The 22356-nt window shown below is 45.4% G+C and overlaps 1 protein-coding gene and 1 long non-coding RNA gene across 3 annotated transcripts in view; one reads left to right on the forward strand and one right to left on the reverse strand.

Annotated features, from left to right (window-relative positions):
- Positions 1-22356, reverse strand: part of LOC119171800 (uncharacterized) — a 69354-nt gene that overhangs the window by 42915 nt on the left and 4083 nt on the right. The window contains exon 1 of one of the 2 annotated variants that reach the window (XM_075890084.1): positions 5073-5265. The exons of the other annotated variant lie outside the window; for it this stretch is intronic. The gene's annotated coding sequence lies outside the window, so the exon portion shown is untranslated. Of the gene's footprint in view, positions 1-5072; positions 5266-22356 lie in introns of those variants that run through there. 2 annotated transcript variants of the gene reach the window in all.
- LOC142803859 (uncharacterized) overlaps positions 1-22356 on the forward strand; it is a 220117-nt gene that overhangs the window by 3381 nt on the left and 194380 nt on the right. The gene's annotated exons all lie outside the window — the stretch shown is intronic.

Below are 22356 nucleotides of genomic sequence, written 5' to 3' on the forward strand. Positions count from 1 at the left end.
AAAAAACAAACTTTAACAATCATAAGTACAACAAAACACTGCAAAGAACATATAAAAAATAAAAGAAAAACCCAAATAATATTGAGTCGCAATATTGTCGCAATACGAATGGTGGTGGTGTCAGCTGTACGACGGTGAATCATCAATACCTTGCGTAATCTCGTGCGTGCTACAGAAAAAAACTGATTGATTAATTGATTGATATGTAGGGTTTAACGTCCCAAAACCACCATATGATTATGAGAGACGCCGTAGTGGAGGGCTCCGGAAATTTCGACAACCTGGGTTTCTTTAACGTGCACCCAAATATGAGCACACGGACCTACAACATTTCCGCCTCCATTGGAAATGCTGTCGCCGCAGCCGGGATTCGATCCCGCGACATGCGGGTCAGCAGCCGAGTACCTTAGCCACTAGACCACAGTGGCGGGGCTACAGAAATACTACGCAAGCTAGACTTGACGTATGAACTAAACGGCACTCCGAGCTCATTTGTGCCGAGCATGGCTGACGTATTTACCGCATTAGTAGGCCACAATAGCGAGTAGCGCGCCGTCGCGGCTGCACAGGACCGAATGTTTAACGCAGCGATGGTTTGCAAACATACTGCACCGCCGTCATTAGTTGCGCTGTAAGCACCATGAAGTTGATTCTTCAACGAAACACAAGCATTTAACTTCAAATTAAGTAGCACCTGTGTCACAGCCATGATCATACTCTAACAGTGCGAAATTCACGGCACTCGAATGTTGTAGGTTCCACTAGCGTGATCGCAAGAAAAATATCAAAACCAATGCAGACGTATACACTTTTCGCAACGTCGAAATTGTAAAAATTTGTTGATCAGGAACGTTGTTCTAACGGTACAAGTGAAGTACAAGAGAACTTAGCAGAGATGCGTGGATTGTAGGCGTAACTGCAAGTTTCATCGCTCGATCTCACCATGTCGCTTCGCTGGTCGAGCTCGAGCGTGTTGGCGGCAAGTGGTGCTCCGTAATATCCGCTGTAATTGATCTACATACAACGTACAAGAAGAAAAAAAACTATGCTTTAATTTTGACCCTGCTGAAGGGTATTAGGCAAAAATTAAAATAAAAGCTACTTACGAGCGCGCGAAAACATTAACGCACAAAGGGACGTGGAATGCAACACGCTGCTCGTGATATCTGATCGTTCATCGTCGCTGTCACTCTCGGTGTGTTCTACATCCTGTGAAAAATTCTCGACGCCCAGACCCAGACGATTTTCTTGAATATCACTGCTGAAAGTAATGTGAGGGATTATCTCCGCCGAAGGACTTCGATAACACCAACAACGCGTCAATCACCACGCACAACAACAACACGGCGTCGCGCTCACCACTTTTAATTGGGCACGGAGAAGAATTCGTTCAGACACCAGGCAAGAAGCGAATCGCTTGTAGTGTGCTGCGATCTGTCAACGAGCGTAAAAATCAAGCGGCGCAGCGTTGACCAAGGTCCGAAAGAGCAAATTGCGAGCCTGTGCTACTTTCCGCGTCCGATGAATTTTATGATATTCATGCGCTAAAAAAAGCACCGAAGAATGCTATACGTACGCAAACTAAGGTGAGCTTCAACTGCAAAGGTCAGACGATAACATTTCACTATCCAACGTGGCTGCGGAAAATCCCTAGAAGCTGATATGTGTACTCTGATTTCATTGATATGTGGGTATGAACGTCCCGGAATTTCCATATTAATAATAAATAGTTCATTTCAGGCACAGAGTGATTCTTGGATGGCAAGGCAAAAGGCAGAATATTGTCTGCCTGACTTAGGCCTTGCAACCCCCACGTTGTTCCAACAATGTGGCAGAATGTGGTGGCATATATCACAAATGATACACAAAGTTCGTGCAACAGAGTAACAAACTCCGTTGCAAACATAACTATATTACATGTAAATGACAGAAAAAAAAGACTAAGAACACAATTTCCAGAAACAAACATTTCGTATACGCTAATACAATTGTTAATAACAAGAAAAAATGTTTACAAGTACAAAATAGCACTGATAATGTAGCAAACTAAAAAGATGATTAAGCATACAACACTGAACCAAAACAATGCGTCCAAAAAAAGGAACCTAGAAATGAGTTCAGTCACTAACAGAAAGGAAGCATCTCTATATGTCATTTTTAAAGTAACCTAATTAAGGACTTGCAGTTTTACGCAATGCTGATAGTACTGGAGCGTGCATTTATAAAGGATTGGATTAAGTAGGTAAGCTGTTTAGTCACGTATAATGTTCGAAAAAAGAGAACTGCAGACTGATCGTGCCTAAAATTGTATTGAGTGTTTGTTGAAAGGTGCCTTTGAAAAAAAAAAAGGTTGCATGTTTCTCGAGTTCACCTCGTATGTATATTGTGAGCCTAATATAATATAGTACTCCCTTAGAAAGGGCAGCGCAAAAACACAGGAAAAAAAAAAGAGTAGAGACAAAGAGTGCTGCCCTTTCTTAGTGAGTACTATGAAACAGCTAGCGCAAACCAAAGTACTTCTCAAGATAATATAGGTAAGTAATTTTTAAAAGGCCATGTTTAAAGAATACGTTGGTTGTATGATCACGGTATCCAAGGTTTTCGATTGAGCGGGCTGCTCGCTTCTGAAGATTTATGAGCCGATTCAGACTTGATTGGCATGTGGTTTCCGTATAGGTAGGCAGTAAATAAGGTGAGATTAAATTATTGCGCGATACAAACGACATTTTAACCAAACAGAAGCATTGTGCCTCATCCTAAACAACATGCCAGTTGACTTACAAATGCTGGACTGAACCTTCATGAGATGTTGCGCGAAACTCGGGTTTTCATGAAACAACTCTGAGAACTTTGAAAACTCAAGTTCCTTCGATTACAGCGTTATTAAACTTTATACGAAGAGAACAGTTGTCCGGTTTATTTAATGGCTTAAAAACACCATATTTGGTTTTACTGACACTCGGCTGTAACTGGTTTGAAGAAAGCCAAACAAAGTTGATCTATTAGCTGTTGATCCAAGCCCACCTACCTAGACTGTTAAAGGAAAAAAAAAAACAAACTTGTGTCGTCAGCGTACAAAACTATGTCTGGTGTAAGGGGTGTGTTAAAAATGTCGTTTATATATATATATATATATATATATATATATATATATATATATATATATATATATATATATATATATATATATATATATATATATATATATATATATATATATATATATATATATATATATATATATATATATATATATATATAATGTCGTTTATACACGAATGAACGAAGGGCTTTTGGGTCCGGTTCAATACTACAGGCGAAAGTTAAAACAAACGCGAGTGCGAAGCAGCTCGGACCCCGAGCGAAACGTCAATAAAACTGTATATATATATATATATATATATATATATATATATATATATATATATATATATATATATATATATATATATATATATATATATATATATATATATATATATATATATATATATATTAGATAAATGAAGTGCTAATATTGATCCTAGTGGGAAACCAACAGTTATTTCTTATACGATTATGTGAGACACCGTGCTGAAGAACTCCGGAAATTTCGACCACCTGAGGTTCTTTAACGTGCACCCAAATCTAAAAACAGGGGCCTACAGCATTTTAGCCTTCATCGAAAATTCAGCCGCCGCAGCTGAAATTCGATACCGCGACCTGCGGCTCAGCAGCCGAGTATACCCTTCAACGGCTCCCCTCGGTGCTGCGCCTAATTCCTTATTACTAGTTTCAATACGCGCCATTATTTTTTCACTAATGGGTAGTCTTTTGATGAAGCTTCATGAATCTATGGCAGTTGGGACACTTCAGGGCAGTTTGTCAAGATAATTCGGCATTGTGGGGCATCGGCGGCAGACCGCCACGTTCCTGCAAACTCCGCTCCCTTGGCCCTATTTTGACCCTTACGGCACTAAATTGGTTCTGTTATAAAGGGATGAACTACGTGTCGAAAGTGTCCTATGTTCACGTGGGACGGCTAGGCGTCGCCTCTGAAAATAATCAACACGAAAAGCGGCTTACCAAAATAGGATACTTGGACGATGTTGGTGGTTGTCACTGTCAAGTGCGTCCAGTTGAACGTATAGAGATGACGGCCAGTGTCGAACTCGGCCGAAGTCTCCTACTCCTTTCACCAGTAGAAAATTGTTTTAGACATGTATCGGCGATTTTACGTAACCCAAAAGGGCACCGACACCATGGGCTGCTAAACGATTTATTTTTTCATAAAATCACGTGAATTGATCAGGTCAGTAAACGTCGAATACAACAACCCAACGCTTTTCGTTGGTATACGCTCGTCGTAGCACTAATCGTACAGTGCCCTACCGGGACCCCATATCCCCAAACCACAGCCCAATATACCTGTCACTCACAAGTTGCTTGCGAGGTCTGCAAGTTTAAAAATTTCAAAAGTAATCGCGACAACTCCTTCCTAAATGTCCAGTGTTCACACAGAAACACCATATGCAATCTGTTGTGTTGCGAGCTTAAGCGTTGGGGTGCTGAAAAGAAACATTGTACGTCACTGTGAAGTGCAGTACACATCAGCGAATAATGTTCGATATCGCGTCTTACAAGTGTACAATGGTGTCGCGGCAAGTCTGTTTTTACATAGGCTGTTGCACGCGCTGACGCAACGTTTGCTGTAAAGTGGCCTTGAACCTGTACCTCCCGCGGTTTGAAGCAAAACCACTTTGTTTTCTTTCTTCCAATCGTTCACACGTGCGGTGCATCCTCACTACCTTTTCTTGTTTCCTATATCTGTCTCTCACGTACGCACCGTAACTGCACTATAACCGTAGAGGTGCGCACGGGGAGAGGGGCAGGGGAGCGGCCGCCGCCCCTAGTAACCTAAGAGGAGAGGGGCACAAAATCTGCCCTATATTTAGACTTGATAGTGGGCGTGGTGCTGGGAAAAACCTTTGCCGTCCCCTTTCCTGAAGGGGAACTCTGCATACGCCTATGACCGTCATCACCAATCGTGAACCCTGTGAAAGATGCAATTCAGTAGACAGGGCTCGGCTTACCACTGTCGGTGGTGTCCCTGGCGAAGGCTCATGCTGATTACGGTGTGAATACAGACGAAGTGCAACAAGTCGCGCGGCTGCAGCCGCTCGTATCAGTTACGGGCCGCGCGTTCAATGCGTTCTGCGACACGACGATAATTGCCGGGCTGTGTTAGACGCAGCGAGACATTTGCGATCCGATGATAAAACTCAGTGTCGCGTGACGCCCGCAGACTCCGCGAGCCTGTGCAAGCGAAGCGGATAAGACGAAGCCGTGTTCGTTCCACGTCAAGAGAAGGGCAGGAACAATGCTTGCATAGACTCATTGTTTTTATTGGACGCAGACCAACAGCCTCCAGGCATTGAGGGGAGTGCAAAGCCTGATCGGCGCTCACGGTTTATATTTACGCGGGATTTAGTATTTTATAACTACGGATGGCCTATTCTATTGGTTTTTCTCCAACTTGATAAACTGAAACACAACACAAGTTGAACGAAAGCTTACGAAGGTCCGAAGGTCCTGATTGTTAACTGGCATGCTTGGCTGCACGAGCTTTATATTACCGGTAAATCCTTGTGAAAACATGATTGCTGCTGTTACAGTGCGACCCTTAAAAGACTATTCTCAAGTGACTTATGATTGGCTTTGACAACATTTTAGTGAACCATTGTGTTATGTGTGAACTTCTCAGTTGTGTGAATTCTTGGGTTTCAATATTTGTGTTGCGCGGGCACATTTTTGTATTGAAGAACGTGGACGGACATTGAATGCTTTACAATGTGCATTTATATAGCTTTGTGTTTTCTACTTTGTGACAGCTGCTGTGCAAGAGAGGAAGAGCAGCCGGCGCCACACATTGGCACGAATCTATTCTTATATACATTTTACAAAAAGAAAATATAGAAGGTTAAAGTCACAAAAATTCCCTGAACAAGAAAAATAAATTCTCAAGTTATCTCCCTGATATTCTTCACTTCAGTGCATTTCAGTTACATTCAATGATCCAGCCTATTGTACTCCTCCACCTCCTAAACTTAGAGCCGTGAAGGGTTATTAAGTCTTACGCGAAAGCACAGCTCAGGACAGCAGGTATTTTTTTTTTTTTGGCAAAGAAAATGTTCCTATTCAAAACCTTGGATACTGGAGCGATCCGTATTCGACGACGACATTCACTCACTTTTGAGCGCTTCGTGTAAGTACATAGCTTAACGTGTTCTTTCTTGTTGTTTTGCGCAGCAATTTATGCCATCATCAGTAGTAGCGTATGACAGTTGGTATATTAGCATGGTGCACCAACACACACACACACACACACACACACACACACACACACACACACACACACACACACACACACACACACACACACACACACACACACACACACACACACACACACACACACATACACACATACACACACACACACACACACACACACACACACACACACACACACACACACACACACACACACACACACACACACACACACACACACACACACACACACACACACACACACAATGTGCAATGAACAAGATTCGGGTGCACGCCAATGTATCCCGGGTAATTAAAATTGAACCGAAGTGCCGAAGCGCGTGTCATGTCCATATGAGACGTCAAGCTTATTATGCTCGTGCCTTGTCTGTTGTCGGTGACGGGTACATTAGTTCTAATTGTTATCGTTAGAGGCGCCGCTGTTCTCTCTCGCACAAGGTCCCTAGATAGAGCTTGTTTTATCTCGGGACTTTATGAGCGCATCGAGGCACTCTACTCACGCATAAAGCCCCTCTTACTGCTTCGCTCTCTTCGTTATACTCCGGTGAGTGACGCAAGCAGCGCCACGTGCTCTAATAAGAATGGGGACCGCTAGAGGGCCGCGCCTGTATGCAGCGCTCACGTTTGGCGCACTTGCTTTTTCTTCACTGCGAGCTCACTCAGCGAACTGTTTGTTACTGCTCTGCAGCATGAACACGCCAGAACAAAAGGAAGCAGTGCGGCGGGCTCGCAACGCAGCAGCAGTTCGGGCTCGCCGCCCAAACCCTGCGGTGTGAGGACGGGAGGCCGAAACGAAGAGGGCTTACCGTAAAGCAAACCCGTCACGTCTTTAATATGATGGTAGAAGAATGTGTACCGATCATCCCCGAGCAAGTTCCTCTAAGGAGGAGGAGGAGGAGGAGGAGGGACACGGAAGAACAGAGGAGTTATCCAGTTCTTAGACTGGCTGGCTACCCTATGCTGGGGAAGGGCGTAAGGGGAGTAAAATATGGCGGAAAGGAGAAGTTACAAAAAAGCAATGAAATGGGAAAAAAAGAAACAACAGAGCACTAGACGACACTGGTTAAATAGCTTCTGCGAGAATAGTTGTCTATAGGAAACGCAACAACGATCGCAGAGCTTTACGTGCCGAGGACGGTTTCGGCCAGTGACCTCATATTTCGACGTTCAAAAAAAAAGTCGTACCGAAAATAGATAATTGTTTTCTGACGTGAGTGCGTTCTAGAAACATGGAGCTAACCTTATTGCGTACGTAAGTGTGTGCGTAAAACAAAGGTGGCCTTGGAAATTTGCGATCGGCACCCCCCCCCCCCCCCTCTCATCTTCTGCAACTCCGTACCGGCTAAAACACCATGAAAGAGATATATCAACCTGATCGCGCGATACGGCGAAGGAAGTTATTTCATCCCTATCTCTTCAGCTGCGCGTGGAACAGGCTCTTGCGTTTCGAATTGCTGAATGCGACTTGGTGATGGCGCATCTGAGTATACAATGGTTATTGTGATGTCGCCGGCGAAAACGACACAGCTGCATGAAGTAAAACACATGGCTCTTCAAAGCAAGAACGCAAATAATTAGCGCTAGCATTATTTATTAACGACATAAAAGAGCTCACAAAGGCAAACCAAGCACAGCATATAATAATATATTGATGAGTACCGAAAAATTGTAACATTTTTGGCAGCGTTGCGGCTGAGGAAGCAGCGTGACAAGCCAAGCGACAAGTACATTGAACATAGATATGTTTTCCCTACAAGTATCGATAAATTAGTTGAGCTTAGTTATAAAGTCAACACCTTTGGAAATATATAGGAGTTCGTGGGCTAATCAGAAGCTTAGAGGAACATGACCCATTTACAAAACTTATCATTTTAACGAAAGGCACTGGGTCCCCAAGATGCGTTGGGAAGGCTGCTATTGTGTTCGGCGGAGCGCCAGATTTTGAGAGTTGGGTCAGAAGCAGGCAGCGTTAAATGAAACGTGAGGGACGCTACACGTGGTGATATTAGAATGATATGAGACCATGAAGTTTGTGTGCCTCTTTTTTCGGTGTGAACCGTGGAAGCCGGCTCTCGCATGTCGCTGCTGGGATGAGACTTAGACTGGGTAAATGCAGTACCTTTATTTCTTTCTCCCAAACTCTTCATTTCTCCCAGACTCCTTTCTCCTAAACTCCTTTCTCCGAAATTCCTTTCTCCGAAACTCTCCTCTCGCGTCTGTTAGAAACACTGCTGCACGGGGTCTTCAAGAGCTCATGCAAGGTGTTCTCGAGCGAAGGTCCCGTTCACATGGTTCCAGCACGCAGCTCGGATGCCTCCAGCCATGGAGATTCGCAATGCTATAGTCATCGGGTCATTTAGCGCAGCAGAGTCGCAGTCCGTGGCGAGCCCTTCAAGCCGTAAATCGAAGCCCGAGATCGTTGTATAGGCGCTCGCTGCCGTTGCTGTCAGAGTGCTCCGCAATGGCTTGCTTCCACCGCATGGTCGTACTGGACTCTAATGAAGATGTTCTGTTCAACACCACGTTGCGTTTTTGAAGGTGCGCTTCCAGAAAAACACCGCCGAAGATAGTCGATATAGGTGCCGACCCCCTGCAATCACCCGCAACTCGGTTTTGTATATACGAGTTTCAGGCAGCGCGTAGCTTCTCCCAACACGGACCATGCTGCGTCGTGGCCCGGGTTGCATCTGCATCGTCTCGCTTTTCACCCACGCTAGTTTTCGATTTTTGGGTCTCGAGACTACGCGAGCGCAAGGGCTAAAGAGGGGGCTTGGGTCTTGCGCACGCGCCTTCGCGACCCGCTAATCGTTTTGGTCTCACAGGTCTTTGGGTCCCCATTTCTGAAACCCCAACTTTTCCACGCATAAACTGCATGTGTCCATGGCAACACTATATAGGGTCTAACTGTGAAATCATTGACTAAGACATGTAGAGCATCAATTAAGATTGCCCACAAGACGGCAGATCGAGACGCCAACTTATAGCAATCTCATTGACGTTAGACTAAGGTAGTGGAAGGCCGGAGAAAAGTAAATTCAATGACTGATTTGTCTGTGGACATCCCATACTTGTCGAAATGAACAAGAAAACGCGACAATTCACACAAAAGCATCCAAATAGAGCAACTTTATTTTATGCACTAAATATTCATTGCAACTCTAATGACACGTTTTAGTTATAGATAACACTTTTTTAAAAATATTTTATCAATACATGTTTCGTAGGTTTCACCTGCTGTACATAAGCGTGCCCAGTCATATCGGTTTTTTTTCCTAGTGAATGTTGATTTTATTTTTCTGCATTTCCCTCGCAGTATATATATAGCTAGCAGCGAGAGACTACTTATATTATGTTTCTTTTTGTTTGTGGTTCATTATGAGTACACGTTCGTTGTATAGAAACCACTTTAAGAGAGCTGTGTTTAAATTCTTGTGCACTTATAATTTTCTTTATTCCTGTAATAATTCTGGGTGACCATGTTCCAGTGTATTCTGTACCACGAATGCTTGTTGGAGTGTTTATGCTTTTGCTGCCAGGGTGGTGCGACCTATAATTCAGCCTTTAGTCGTGTCCCCTAAGGCAAAGTGTAACGATTTTCCCTTGAATAAAATGAAAAAAAAAGAACTTTGAGGTTTAAAGCGCAAAGAGATGGACCATTAGTGGTCGGGCCGTGAATAACTTGGCCGAACCTATTTCTAAAAGTTAATTCGAGCGCGAACACATGGCATGATCACTCACACACGCACACACCCAGGCATCAAACACACACATTGCTCTGTGTTTAAGGTTCTTAAGGTGTATACCCAAATCTAACTTATTTGAGGTTCTTTAATGTGTATACCCGAATCTAAGTGCGCATGAGTTTTTAAACGTCCTTCCCGTCGAGGTTACGGCCTAAGTCTTGTCCTCAGCAGAGACTGAGGCCGTAACTTCAAAATGAAAATAGCACCTCATTATAACTATACGGGTTACTGCATTCAGTCAAGGACAGTGAATTCATTTCCATTTGCGTTGTTGTATCCCAAATACGGTGGCCTTTGAAGCAGCGAGAATGCAATGATTCTCCCAATCGCGTAAAGCGATACAGCGCCCGTGCTTATTAATTTGACTTTCGAATTTGAATGGTGTCCGACGTTCTATATCGCGTGTACAATGCAGCTTTCGGCACACCTGGCGATCGCTAGAAATGTGGTTTGCCTGTATTTCCTGGAAAGGCCATCGGTACTTGCTGCTCGGAAAAGATAGCTTTGTTCGCTGTTTAATGATATCTAGATAGATTGTTGGACTTTCAATGAGCAGAGATATCAGGAGATATGAGCGGCAGCTTACTGATGCGCTTGCGTGAGAGTATACATGGTGCGATAGTATAGAAATACTAATCGTACGGTGCGCTATAGCTCATTGAAACTGTACCATATGGCCTAGAGTGAACGTTACAGGAAAATTTCGCTCCAGCGCCAGAACCCACTAGCACTGCAGCCCAAGTACAAAATCGCGAATAGAACACGTAGTTCTTTAAATCTCGCTATGAGGGTTACCAACAGATTTGTGGACGGTCCTTCTAAACGTTACGCCTCCGTTCCAAGAAGCAGAAAAAAAAGCGCCAATGTGCGAAATCGTCGAATTGAAAGTACTCTCTCACTCAGCCTTCGAAAGGCCGTGATATGCCCCTGAGAAAGCCTTTCATTTGACACCAGTAACAACAGAGCCATGCTGCTGTATTTTCGCGAAACTTGTGTGAAGGGAAGACGAAGTGTGTTTTGAATAGGAGCTACTTCTGCTAACTCCGGAGTATTTCAGTGGTAATTTAAGTCTGTTGATCGGTTTTCACTGCTCTCTAGGAGGTGATGGATGTAGACCATCCCTGGTGCCTGCCGGCACCAGCGGCGTCAGCGGCGGCCGCCTCCAGGAAGCGGATTGGACAAGCGAGTGACAGTGACAGTGAAGATACTCAAGCTTACTATCTCAGCAGTGATGACTTTTCAGATGACGGTTTCCAACCTGTGCTGAGCCGCAAGGCGAAGAGGAGGAATATGAGGACATCCTCATTCTCAAGTATTCAAACTGTAAGTGAAGCGCCAAAGTCGAACACTTATACCATCCTGTTTCTGCCTGCAATTCCTACCGTCAGCCTGAAACGCCTTAACTGTGTCGAGGTCTCTGGAAGAGCTCGTGCCAAATGAGATCACGGACATAAGAGTAAACGCCAGAAAGAATATACTGGCTGTTAAGGTTTTGCACGCAAGCGCGTTGGGCGTTCTGCGCAGTGTAACGGACTTGGACGGCAATCAGGTGCGCTCTCATGTTCCCTTGGGATGTGGTGTAGTAACCGGCGTGATCTACGACATAGATGTGGCTATTTCCAATAATGACTTACCATTTCTTGTCAATGCAATAACTGATACTCCAATTGTTGATGTCACCCGGCTAGGCAAGTCTCGTCGTGTGAAGATTGCGTTTAAGAGCTCATCTCTCGCCTCTCATGTGAAGGTGGGGTACTTCAGACATGCTGTGCGGCCTTTCATTCCAAAGCATCTCCAGTGCCGTAAATGCATGAAACTTGGACATGTGAGCAGCGTCTGCGAGAATTCGGTGGTATGCCACCACTGCGCCGAGCCCCATGCAGCGGATAAGTGCGTCGCTACTGTCAAGAAATGCTCTAATTGCAATGGATCCCATGAAGCCACATCGAAGGACTGCCCGCGAATTCAGAAGGAAATTGCCATATTGAAGGAGATGGTGCGCGATCACTCATCTCACCGAGAAGCCGCAGCTAAAGTCAGAAGGCGTCGTTCACGTCGACGTCGGTCTTCAAGGACGCCCGCTACCTCCTCGATGCGTTTGCCAGATCCCTCATCAGTACCACCTCCTTTACCTCCCAGACCACATGCTGTGGGAAAGGCTGTAAAGGACAAAGCCAGTGAGCATACCCTAACTGCGACAGAGTGGCCTGCACTTCAAAGGGAAGCAGCATCAAGCGAACCGAAGGAGTTTCATGACGGCCAGCCCGCGATCCAGGTTCGAGATCTTTCCAACCAAGACAAGCAAGTGACTGCAATCGCACAATCATTAATTGCCACGATTCGCACGCTACTGAGCAACATACAATCTCCGTCTGCTAAGAGTGCACTGCAAATACTGGATGCTCTGAATCCAGTTCTTGCTAACGTCGTATAACCTAAATGGCTCAACAAAATCTCATCTTCCGCACTGAAGTTAAAAGTGCGTCAATTTTTCAGTGGAATGCCAGAGGCATGAAGTCCCGTATCTCGGACTTTCGCCAATTTGTTCAGGCCAATCAATTCCCTATACTTGTCATATGTGAACCAAACGTATCAACGCCTTATAGATTGTCCAGTTATGAAGCTTTTTTTTCAGCCGCTTGCGAAGAACGAAGCAAAGTAATTGTTTACATTCGCACGGACTTGACTTATCTTTCACACCCAATAAGTTAAAATGACGACAATCAGTACGTGTGTCTTCGTGTAAAGAAGAATGCAGTTTCGTTCACGCTTATTGGTGGATATATATCTCCGTCATCGCGATTTCACTGCGACAGATTAAAATACATCCTAATGAGGACCGATGGGCCTTGGATCATCACCGGTGACTTCAACGCCCATCACATGCTTTGGGGGAGCACTAGGATGAATGCGAGGGGCCAGAACATTGTTAAATTCACTTCCTACTACGACCTTTCCCTCACGAACGATGGTACCCCAACATATCTGCGGGGTCTCACGTATGGCAGTTGCCTTGACCTGACATTGGTGTCACGGTGCTTTTCTCACAAAGTTAAGTGGTTTTGCGATATTGAGACTAATGGGAGTGATCACATACCCACCTACGTGAAGATCGATGGTATCATAAATTTCTCTTCCGGTGTTGTAATTGGTAGTGACTGGTCGATGTTTACATCGCGTGTTCAGGACGCTTGCCAAAAAGGCCTTGCCTGCAGCCTGGAAAATACCATCGCGGAAGCTATGCAAGCGTCTAAATGTAAATTACCATTTTCGTCTAAAATAACACAGTTCGACATCGAACGGGAAAGATTACGAGCTATGCGAAGGCGTGCTGAACGACGATACAGACGCACAAGATCAATTTACGACCTGAGGGAAGCAAGACTGCTCCAGAAAAAGATTCAACGACGCATTTACAAGCTGCAGAGCGAACGCTGGAAAGCATTCTGCGAATCTCTAGACACTCATAAACTGCCGTCATATATCTGGAGAACAGTTCGTGGTCTTCGCTCCTCTCCACAACAACGGCACCCTTTTGAAGCTTCGGCACTCCATCATGAAAAAACAGAACTCGAGGTGGCTGAAGAATTTTGCACGAGAGTTGCCGGGAATATTATGAACGAGAGCATCGACGCCATGATCGTTCTTGAGACGCGATTACCAGAAATGGACATTCCATTCACCATGGAAGAACTGGAAGGTGCGTTAGTCGCTTCTAAGCGCACGTGATCGCCAGGTACTGATGGTATTACTTATAGTGCGTTGGGACACCTTGGACAAAAAGCCAGAAGAGAACTTTTAGCATGCCTCAACAACTCCTGCCTCAGCGGCAGTGTTCCCCGAGAATGGAAAATAAGCCGATTAATACCACTTTTGAAATCGGGAAAATAACAATTGGACTTGACAGTGTATCGCCCTATTGCCCTCGCAAGCTGCCTCGGAAAAGTGATGGAAAGAATGGTTCTATTTCGCTTCGAGTGGTACTTGGAACGATACACCAAAACCCTTCCGTATGGCAGGCTTTCGTCGGGGCTGCTCCTCCATCGACTGTGTCCTTGACTTATCGACATTTGTTCAGCAAGAAAAAAAGTCGCAAGCGTATATCAGTGGCACTCTTTCTTGACGTGAAGGGTTCATGTGGTAATGTAGCTCGCGATGCCATCCTCACTTCTCTCGCAGCAATGGGCATTGGTGGACGAATGTTTCAATGGATAAAAGATTATATAACTGGCAGGGGTTTTTTTGTGCAAACAGATGAGGGTAAAACTGCTGAGCATTACACCTACTGCGGAGTACCTCAGAGAGGTGTTTTAAGCCCCACATTGTTCAATGTTGCCCTCATTGGTCTGGTGAAGGTTCTGCCAAAGTCGGTGTGCCTATCCATATACGCCGATAATATTTGCCTCTGGAGTGCTGCAGTTACTCGCCCTTAGATGCGAGCACGAATACAGCGGGCAGCAACCCTCACAACAGCCTATCTTCAGAAACAAGGCCTAACTATATCAACTGTGAAGTGCGCGTTGATGGCGTTTACACAAAACCAATGACGCCATACCCTGTTTACATCAATGGACAGAGTGCAAAATATGCACGGACGCATTGTTTCCTGGGCATAATAATCGACAGAAGTCTTTCGTGGAGCCCGCATTGTGCGTACTTGAAGAAGAGAGTGCTATCTATTGTGCATATAATGAAATTCATGTGCGGGAAAGCATGGGAAACTTCTGTGGCCTCCATGCTACAGCTGTACAGGGCCCTATTTCTGGGTCTATTGTGTTACAGCTTGCCGGTACTGACTAACACTTGCAAATCCAATACTCATTTATTGGAGAGTTTGCAGGTTCAGGCGCTGCGTATCTGCCTAGGACTGCCCCGATGCGCTTCTACTTATGCCACAATCGCGCTTGCCAAAGACCATCCGGTCAGGACATATAGAGTTGTGGATTGCCTCAGAGCGTACATTCGACAAGCTAGCCGTGTCCCCGACTACCACTTGGCCCTTCTACCCTCCGAAAGACCACGTGCTACGTTTACGGACGTCATAGCCAAGCACCTAAACAGCATTCCATCAGGATATACGCCAGCTACGAGAATGGCATGTTCATTGTGGTGCCTTGACCAGCCGCAAGTACGTCTGGAAATTCCAGGTATCAAAAAAAAGCAATCACTCCGCAATAGCATTGAAGCAAGCAACACTGCTATTATTACATGAGTTGTACTTGGACCAAACGCAGATATACACTGATGGGTCCGTCTCGTCCAGCAGCTCATCAGGTGCCATTGTAATTCCGAGTGCAGCAATGACAATCAAATTTAAGTTGTCTCATATGACTACATCTACGGCATCAGAGCTTGCTGCTGTAAGGGCTGCTTTACAATATCTCGTTCAAGAGTGTCCAGGAAAATGGGTCATATTCTGTGATTCGAAGGCAGCGCTTCAGAGTTTGCAGTCTGTCAAGCGTAGGAGGAATCATGAACAATTGGTACATGAAATAAGACATTGTCATCATGAAGCTCTAACACGAGGGCATGGTATTATATATCAATGGCTGCCTGGACATATTGGTATTACCGGAAATCAATTAGCCGATGATGCAGCCCGCTCAGCCCATGAAGGAACCCGTGTGGTCCCGATTCCTCTATCAAGGAATGATGCAGCAAGACAACTTTACCTGCTGGCCCGAGATCTTACACGCACGTTCTGGTCGTCTACCAGCTTCCAATTATATGAACTGGATCCTTCGCTCAAGATAAAGCTACCAACACAACTTTCCCGCTCCGATGCGACACTGTTATGCCGCCTTTGGTTGGGTGTTGTGTTCACAAAGGTGTACTCCTTTCGCATTGGTATGGCAGACCCCTCTACATATGACTACTGCGGAGCTGAAGAGACCATTGAACACGTCCTGTGCAGCTGCGCTTGCTACGACACACAGCGATGCCAGCTCCGGATGGTTTTGAATCAACTTGACTCCAGACCATTTTGTGTGCAGAAGATTCTAGGACCTTTGGCAGCTGCCTCAGTAGCGCAGAAAGCGACTAAAGCACTCCTACTTTACTTAATGTCAACAAACCTGAGCGACCGCCTGTAGACTGCGTGGGCTCCCCCGAGTGTGCTCGTGATTGTGTGTACCTTCTTATCTCTCTACAACCTCTTTTGTCCCCTTCATCTCTTCCCCAGTGCAGGGTAGCAAACCGGATATGCGTCTGGTTAACCTCCTTGCCTTTCTTTGCAGCTTTATCTCTCTCTCTTGTGTGCCGAATGTGACATCAATGAGTGGCACTATCGCCACCATTGGCTAAAGATATAATGTGCGATGTACGTTCACAGAACGTTGCGGATACTTTATGGGATTATGCTTTACTCCTTCGAACATCGCACAGCCCTCGTCAAAGTATTGCTACACATCAACATTGCCGAACACTTGATGGGGTAATGGGTGTCTATGAAAGCTTTGGCGCGCACGATTGTGACGTCATAAATTTGGTGTCAGACAGGGGTGTAGCCAGGGGGTGGCACAACGCCCGCCCTTTCCAAACTTCATTCTCATTTTTGATAAAAGAAACGCCAAAATGAACGTGTGAGAAAAACTTTTCCCTGCATATATAAGCATACCAGGTTTAAAAGAAATATAAAAGAAATAAACAAAGACATCTAGTTAGCTCACTCTTTAATTAGCCCCACCTGAATTTTTTTTTGCCATGACATATAGAGCGGGGAGCTTATCGAGAAGGTTGCTCCTTGATATCAATAGGGTGCATTCCCCCCCCCCCCCCCCCCCATCTTTACGAAAAAACAAAACTTCTGGCTACGCCTCTAATGTCACGTGGTGCCAAACACTGATAGCGGAGCCACAAAAACGCTTTAAACAGGTTCAGATACGTCAAGCACTTATCAGAGAAACAGTCAACACTTGTCAGTTATCGTTTGCCTGATTTGGATATCTGCAAAATTTAGAAGCGACTCTGACTTGCATACTGCAAGAAATGGTCTCGAAGTCTCGCAGGTGAGGTAATGACGTCGTCGTCTTGATTTTAAATGTTGATTGATTGATATGTGGGGCTTAACTTCCCAAAACCATGAGAGACGCCGTAGTGGAGGGCTCCGGAAATTTCGACTTCATGGGGTTCTTTAACGTGCACCCAAATCTGAGCACACGGGCCTACAACATTTCCGCCTCTATCGGAAATGCAGCCGCCGCAGCCGGGATTTGAACCTGCGACCGGCGGGTCAGCAGCCAAGTACCTTAGCCACTATAGACCACCGCGGCGGGGCTTGATTTCAAATGTTGAAGGTCATTTTTTTTGTGAACTTTCGAAATATGTTTGTACTACGACTGCAGTGTGAGCAAATGAATAATTTAGGTAACCTAGCAAGGAGCTCTAATGGCAGATTTGATATCCCAAATTTCAAGAGTGCATGGGTTCCTGCTATTTTGTTTGGGAAATCGGTTATATCAAAAATATTCAAAAACACTAATCTTATATTGTCCACAGTGACAGTAAAAACAATGAATCCAAAATTGATGACAATGACAATTTCAACTGCTTTTTCTTCTTTTTTCAATCGCCTAAGTAACCAGTGGCGAACATTGATCCAATGACTTATGAATGGCACACGCCAAAGTTTGGGCAAACTACCTTGCTTCGACGAAACCTAGCACTATTTTAGGCGTTTGCAGATAGTAACAGACCGTGACTAGGGTTATTCAAAGGAGATTACGAACTACGAGGCAACCTTAATAGGCGAAGCAATTGAATTGTATGTCAGTGTCTGTTATGAAGAAAAACTCTAAACGAAACTTCCACGGACTGCGGGAGGATCAATAATCACAAGATTTTTGATCTCGTAGAAGACCATGGTACTTCTGCGAGTGATGCAGAAAGAAAAGCTGGGCACAGTGGAACGAAAGCACAAAATAAACTTGGAAGTACAATGAAAATGCTCCTTCCTATCTCAATATTCACCGAGAGCTGATGATTCTGAATGAACGGATGAATTTTGGTTCTTAGCTAACCATCATTTACTGTGACAAAACGTACTAATAGTGGCAAAACCAGTTTTTGGGAAACAAACTCAAGTTCACCAAACATGCATCGTTTCTTACTGTATAATAATCAGCTTTTCAAATAACTTGAGTGAATTCGACAATGAACCTAAACAAAAAATGTTTCAAAATTTGCCTCTATGTGCCTGCATTGTGCTCATGAAAAGATTATAAAACTACAGCAGTATACGCTCCAGCATTTGTCTCATTGTCGTGATTTGCTGAAAATTCGTTGCTTGTGTTTTTTTCTTAGTTTCATGCTCGATTCTTAACAGCAGTCTTTTTTTTCAGTGGTATTCGCCCATTTTATTCTTTAATACAGCCAACTAATACATATTCCTACTGACACGATGTAGCTACCTTGGAGCATATGCCCTAAGGGTGCCCCACGTTACGCTGTGGGGAAGTTGTCAAGCTGTCTGAATGGGCGGGTGTTATAGCAACTCCGGACTTCGAACAACAACTACGGGCAGTCCAGCGAGCCCAATGCAACAGAGAAACTTGGCCTTTCTGTTCCGACGTGGGAGCGGCCTGAAACGTGCTAAAGCACGTTCCGAAGGACTAAATAAAGTTAATCCATCTATCCATTCCCCCATTTGACATAAAACAGACTAACTAATTACCAAGCGATGATGTCGGAGCTTGAAAGAGTTTGGAACAAGTAACCAATGGCAAATTACAGAAGCAAGGCGCGTCAAATGCAATTGACATTGGCGACGAACCTGGAAAAGACAAAGATATGACTAACCTGGATAAAGAGACGAGTGCTGTCAGAGCGTCAACCGCCTAATCGCTAGAACTCCCTGCTTGCTTGCATGCTTCTCATTGCAGTCTCTCGCGTCACGCAAAACAAAGAAAAAAGAATGAAACCTGTGCCTTCAAACACCGTCACGAGGAAAATCACGTAACATTGCATGCTGGCGGGGGCTGGCGTGGTGGAGTGTTCACAAAACCGTGCTTTGCAGCTGCAGGTGCGCAAGCCTTATGCACGCGGTGCGGAGAACACGCACAGCTGCCAGCCGCCAACGTTGCGGGTGCTAAGTATTTAAAGTTACGCTATGCACGAACGAAAAAAGTGGCTGCGCCTACAAACAACTCCGAATCCACGCTTGCATTCATTCAACATCGCGTGTGCTGACGTAGCTAATCAATCGAGTGGGGCCGCTAGCAGAGTGTGTTGGACGTAAGACAACGGATGCCTAGTCAGATGCTTGCGGCCAATTTCGCATGCGTTGCCGCAGGACAGACATCAGAGGGAGCATTCTTTTGTTAACGCAGAACTTGGAATACGTTTCTATATGCGAGAAAAAAGAAACCCCTAAGAACGACTGTAGATTTTTTAGAAAGAATTTAATATAGTGAAAACTGACGTGTAAGAAAAAAATTCAGCACATAATCAGCAGCATGACAATATCAATTCGGTTGCTAACAAACCTATTGATGCCAATATTGACAATGTAGAAATATATTCCAATTACGATGCACTATAGTTGAAACCTCTTGCGTCGCTAGTTTCAACAGATACAGTTATGTTTACCACCAATGCATAAATTTTATATATATATATATATATATATATATATATATATATATATATATATATATATATATATATATATATATATATATATATATATATATATATATATATATATATATATATATATATATATATATATATATATATATATTGAAAAAGGGTTTATTGACGACTGTTGCGACGGTGGTTCTACGAAGAAACACGATCGTGCAAGAGCAACGGTCAAGCAGATGGCGGCCAAGATCAGCACGAGCCGAGCGAGCGAAGCCCAGCACCCAGTACCCAAGCGGTGGCGATGTTGCTTGCCAACGACGTTCTTTCTTCTTCACAATTTGCCCCCGCCGAAAAAGAGCCATCCTGGCGACCTAAGAGTCTGGAGGCAGAGGGCTATAATATGGCTTAAGGCGGGCGACGTGGACGATGTCACGTCCACGCCGGCGCATGTCGTCAGATGGGGAAAGTGGCTCGATGAGAAAATTCACCGGCGAGGTTTGCTGCAAAACGCGGTATGGGCCCTCGTACTTTGGAACGAGTTTTGAGGAAATGCCGGGGGTTTGGTAAGGAACAGCCAGCCATACAAGTGATCCCGGGGAATAGCTGGGGCTTTGTGAAGAGTCGACGTTGTTTTCTTTCTGGCGCTGTTGTTCTCGAGACGTAAAGGTGCGTGCGAGTTCACGGCACTCTTCCGCATTTCGGGCAGCTTCGGACACAGATGGGCATTCGGATGCGTCAGGACGGTATGGAAGGAGAGTATCGATGGTGTGGGATGGTTCGCGTCCATAAAGAAGAAAGAAAGGTGAAAATCCATTGGTAGACTGTGCCGCGGTGTTATATGCGAACGTAATGAATGGAAGAATGCGATCCCAGTTAGTATGATCGGATGTCACATACATGGCGAGCATATCGCCAAGGGTGCGGTTAAATCTTTCCGTGAGCCCGTTAGTCTGCGGGTGGTATGCCGTGGTCTTGCGATGAACAACATGGCATTCAGAAAGCAGAGACGTGACGACTTCTGATAGGAAGGCTCGACCTCGATCGCTTAGTAGTTCTCGAGGTGCACCATGTCGTAATATGAAGCGATGAAGGATGAAGGATGCTACGTCCCGCGCAGTGGCACTTGGAAGGGCGGCGGTCTCAGCGTAGCGTGTTAAATGGTCCACAGCGACTATAATCTACCGATTTTCATCTGATGTTGTCGGTAGAGGGCCATAGAGATCAATTCCGATCCGATCGAAAGGTTTGGCAGGGCACGGAAGCGGTTGAAGCGCACCGGACGAGTGGAAAGGCGGTGATTTGCGACGTTGACAGTCAGGACAGCCCATAACGAATTTTCGAACGAAATTATACATTCCGCGCCAGTAGAAGCGATGGCGAATGCGTTCGTAAGTTTTGAAAACTCCGGCATGACCACATTGGGGATCGTCGTGAAAGGAGGCGCAGATTTGTGATCGCAAGCTGCGCGGGACAACCAAGAGCCACTTACGACCTTCGGGGGCGTAGTTGCGTCGGTGTAGTAGCCGATCACGAATGGCGAAATGAGCAGCTTGACGTCGGAGAGATCGTGGTACCGCAGTGTTTGACGATCCAGAAAGGCAGTTAAAAAGAGAAGCGATCCACGGGTCCTTGTGTTGTTCACTGGTAAAGGAGTCGAGGTCGAGAGATGCGATGGCGATACCAGTGGTTCCGCAGGCCGAGTCGGGAGGTAAAGGCGAACGCGACAGGGCGTCGGCGTCAGAATGCTTGCGTCCGCTGCGATAGATGACACGAATGTCGTACTCCTGGATTTGCAGTGCCCACCGAGCTAGGCGGCCAGAAGGGTCTTTCAATGTGGCGAGCCAACAAAGTGCATGGTGGTCCGTTACCAGGTCGAATGGGCGACCGTACAAATAAGGGCGGAACTTGCGAAGCGCCCACACTAGCGCCAAGCACTCTTTTTCAGTGACGCTGTAATTGGCCTCAGCTTTAGTAAGTGTGCGACTCGCATAAGCGACGACGTATTCGGAGTAGCCCGGCTTGCGTTGGGCGAGGACGGCGCCTAGACCAACCCCACTAGCGTCTGTGTGAACTTCCGTTGCAGCTGTTGGGTCGAAATGCCGAAGAATTGGAGGAGATGTTAGCAGACTACGGAGCGTGGCAAACGCGACGTCGCAGTCAGAAGACCAGGATGAAAGGTCTGCATCACCGCGTAGGAGGTTGGTCAGTGGTGACATGATCGATGCAAAATTTCGCACGAAGCGCCGGAAGTACGAACATAGTCCGACAAAACTGCGTAATTCTTTCAGTGTAGTAGGTTTCGGGAACTCAGCGACTGCTCGCAGTTTTGCATGGTCGGGTCGAACACCATGCTTGGACACGATGTGCCCTAAGATGGACAGCTCTCGCGCGGCGAAGCGGCACTTTTTAAGGTTCAGTTGGAGCCCAGCGTTGGTTAAACACGTCAGAACCAGTTGGAGCCGAAGCAGATGCGTAGGAAAATCGGGAGAGAAAACGACAATGTCGTCGAGGTAGCATAGACACACAGACCACTTCAGTCCACGCAGTGTGTTGTCCATGAGCCGTTCAAACGTGGCAGGAGCATTACAAAGACCAAATGGCATTACGTTAAATTCGTACAGGCCATCTGGTGTAATGAACGCAGTTTTCTGGCGATCAGCTTCTGCCATAGGAACCTGCCAGTATCCAGATCGTAAGC

Source organism: Rhipicephalus microplus, chromosome 3 (genome assembly GCF_043290135.1).
Source record: "Rhipicephalus microplus isolate Deutch F79 chromosome 3, USDA_Rmic, whole genome shotgun sequence".
NCBI classification, from domain to species: domain Eukaryota; kingdom Metazoa; phylum Arthropoda; class Arachnida; order Ixodida; family Ixodidae; genus Rhipicephalus; species Rhipicephalus microplus.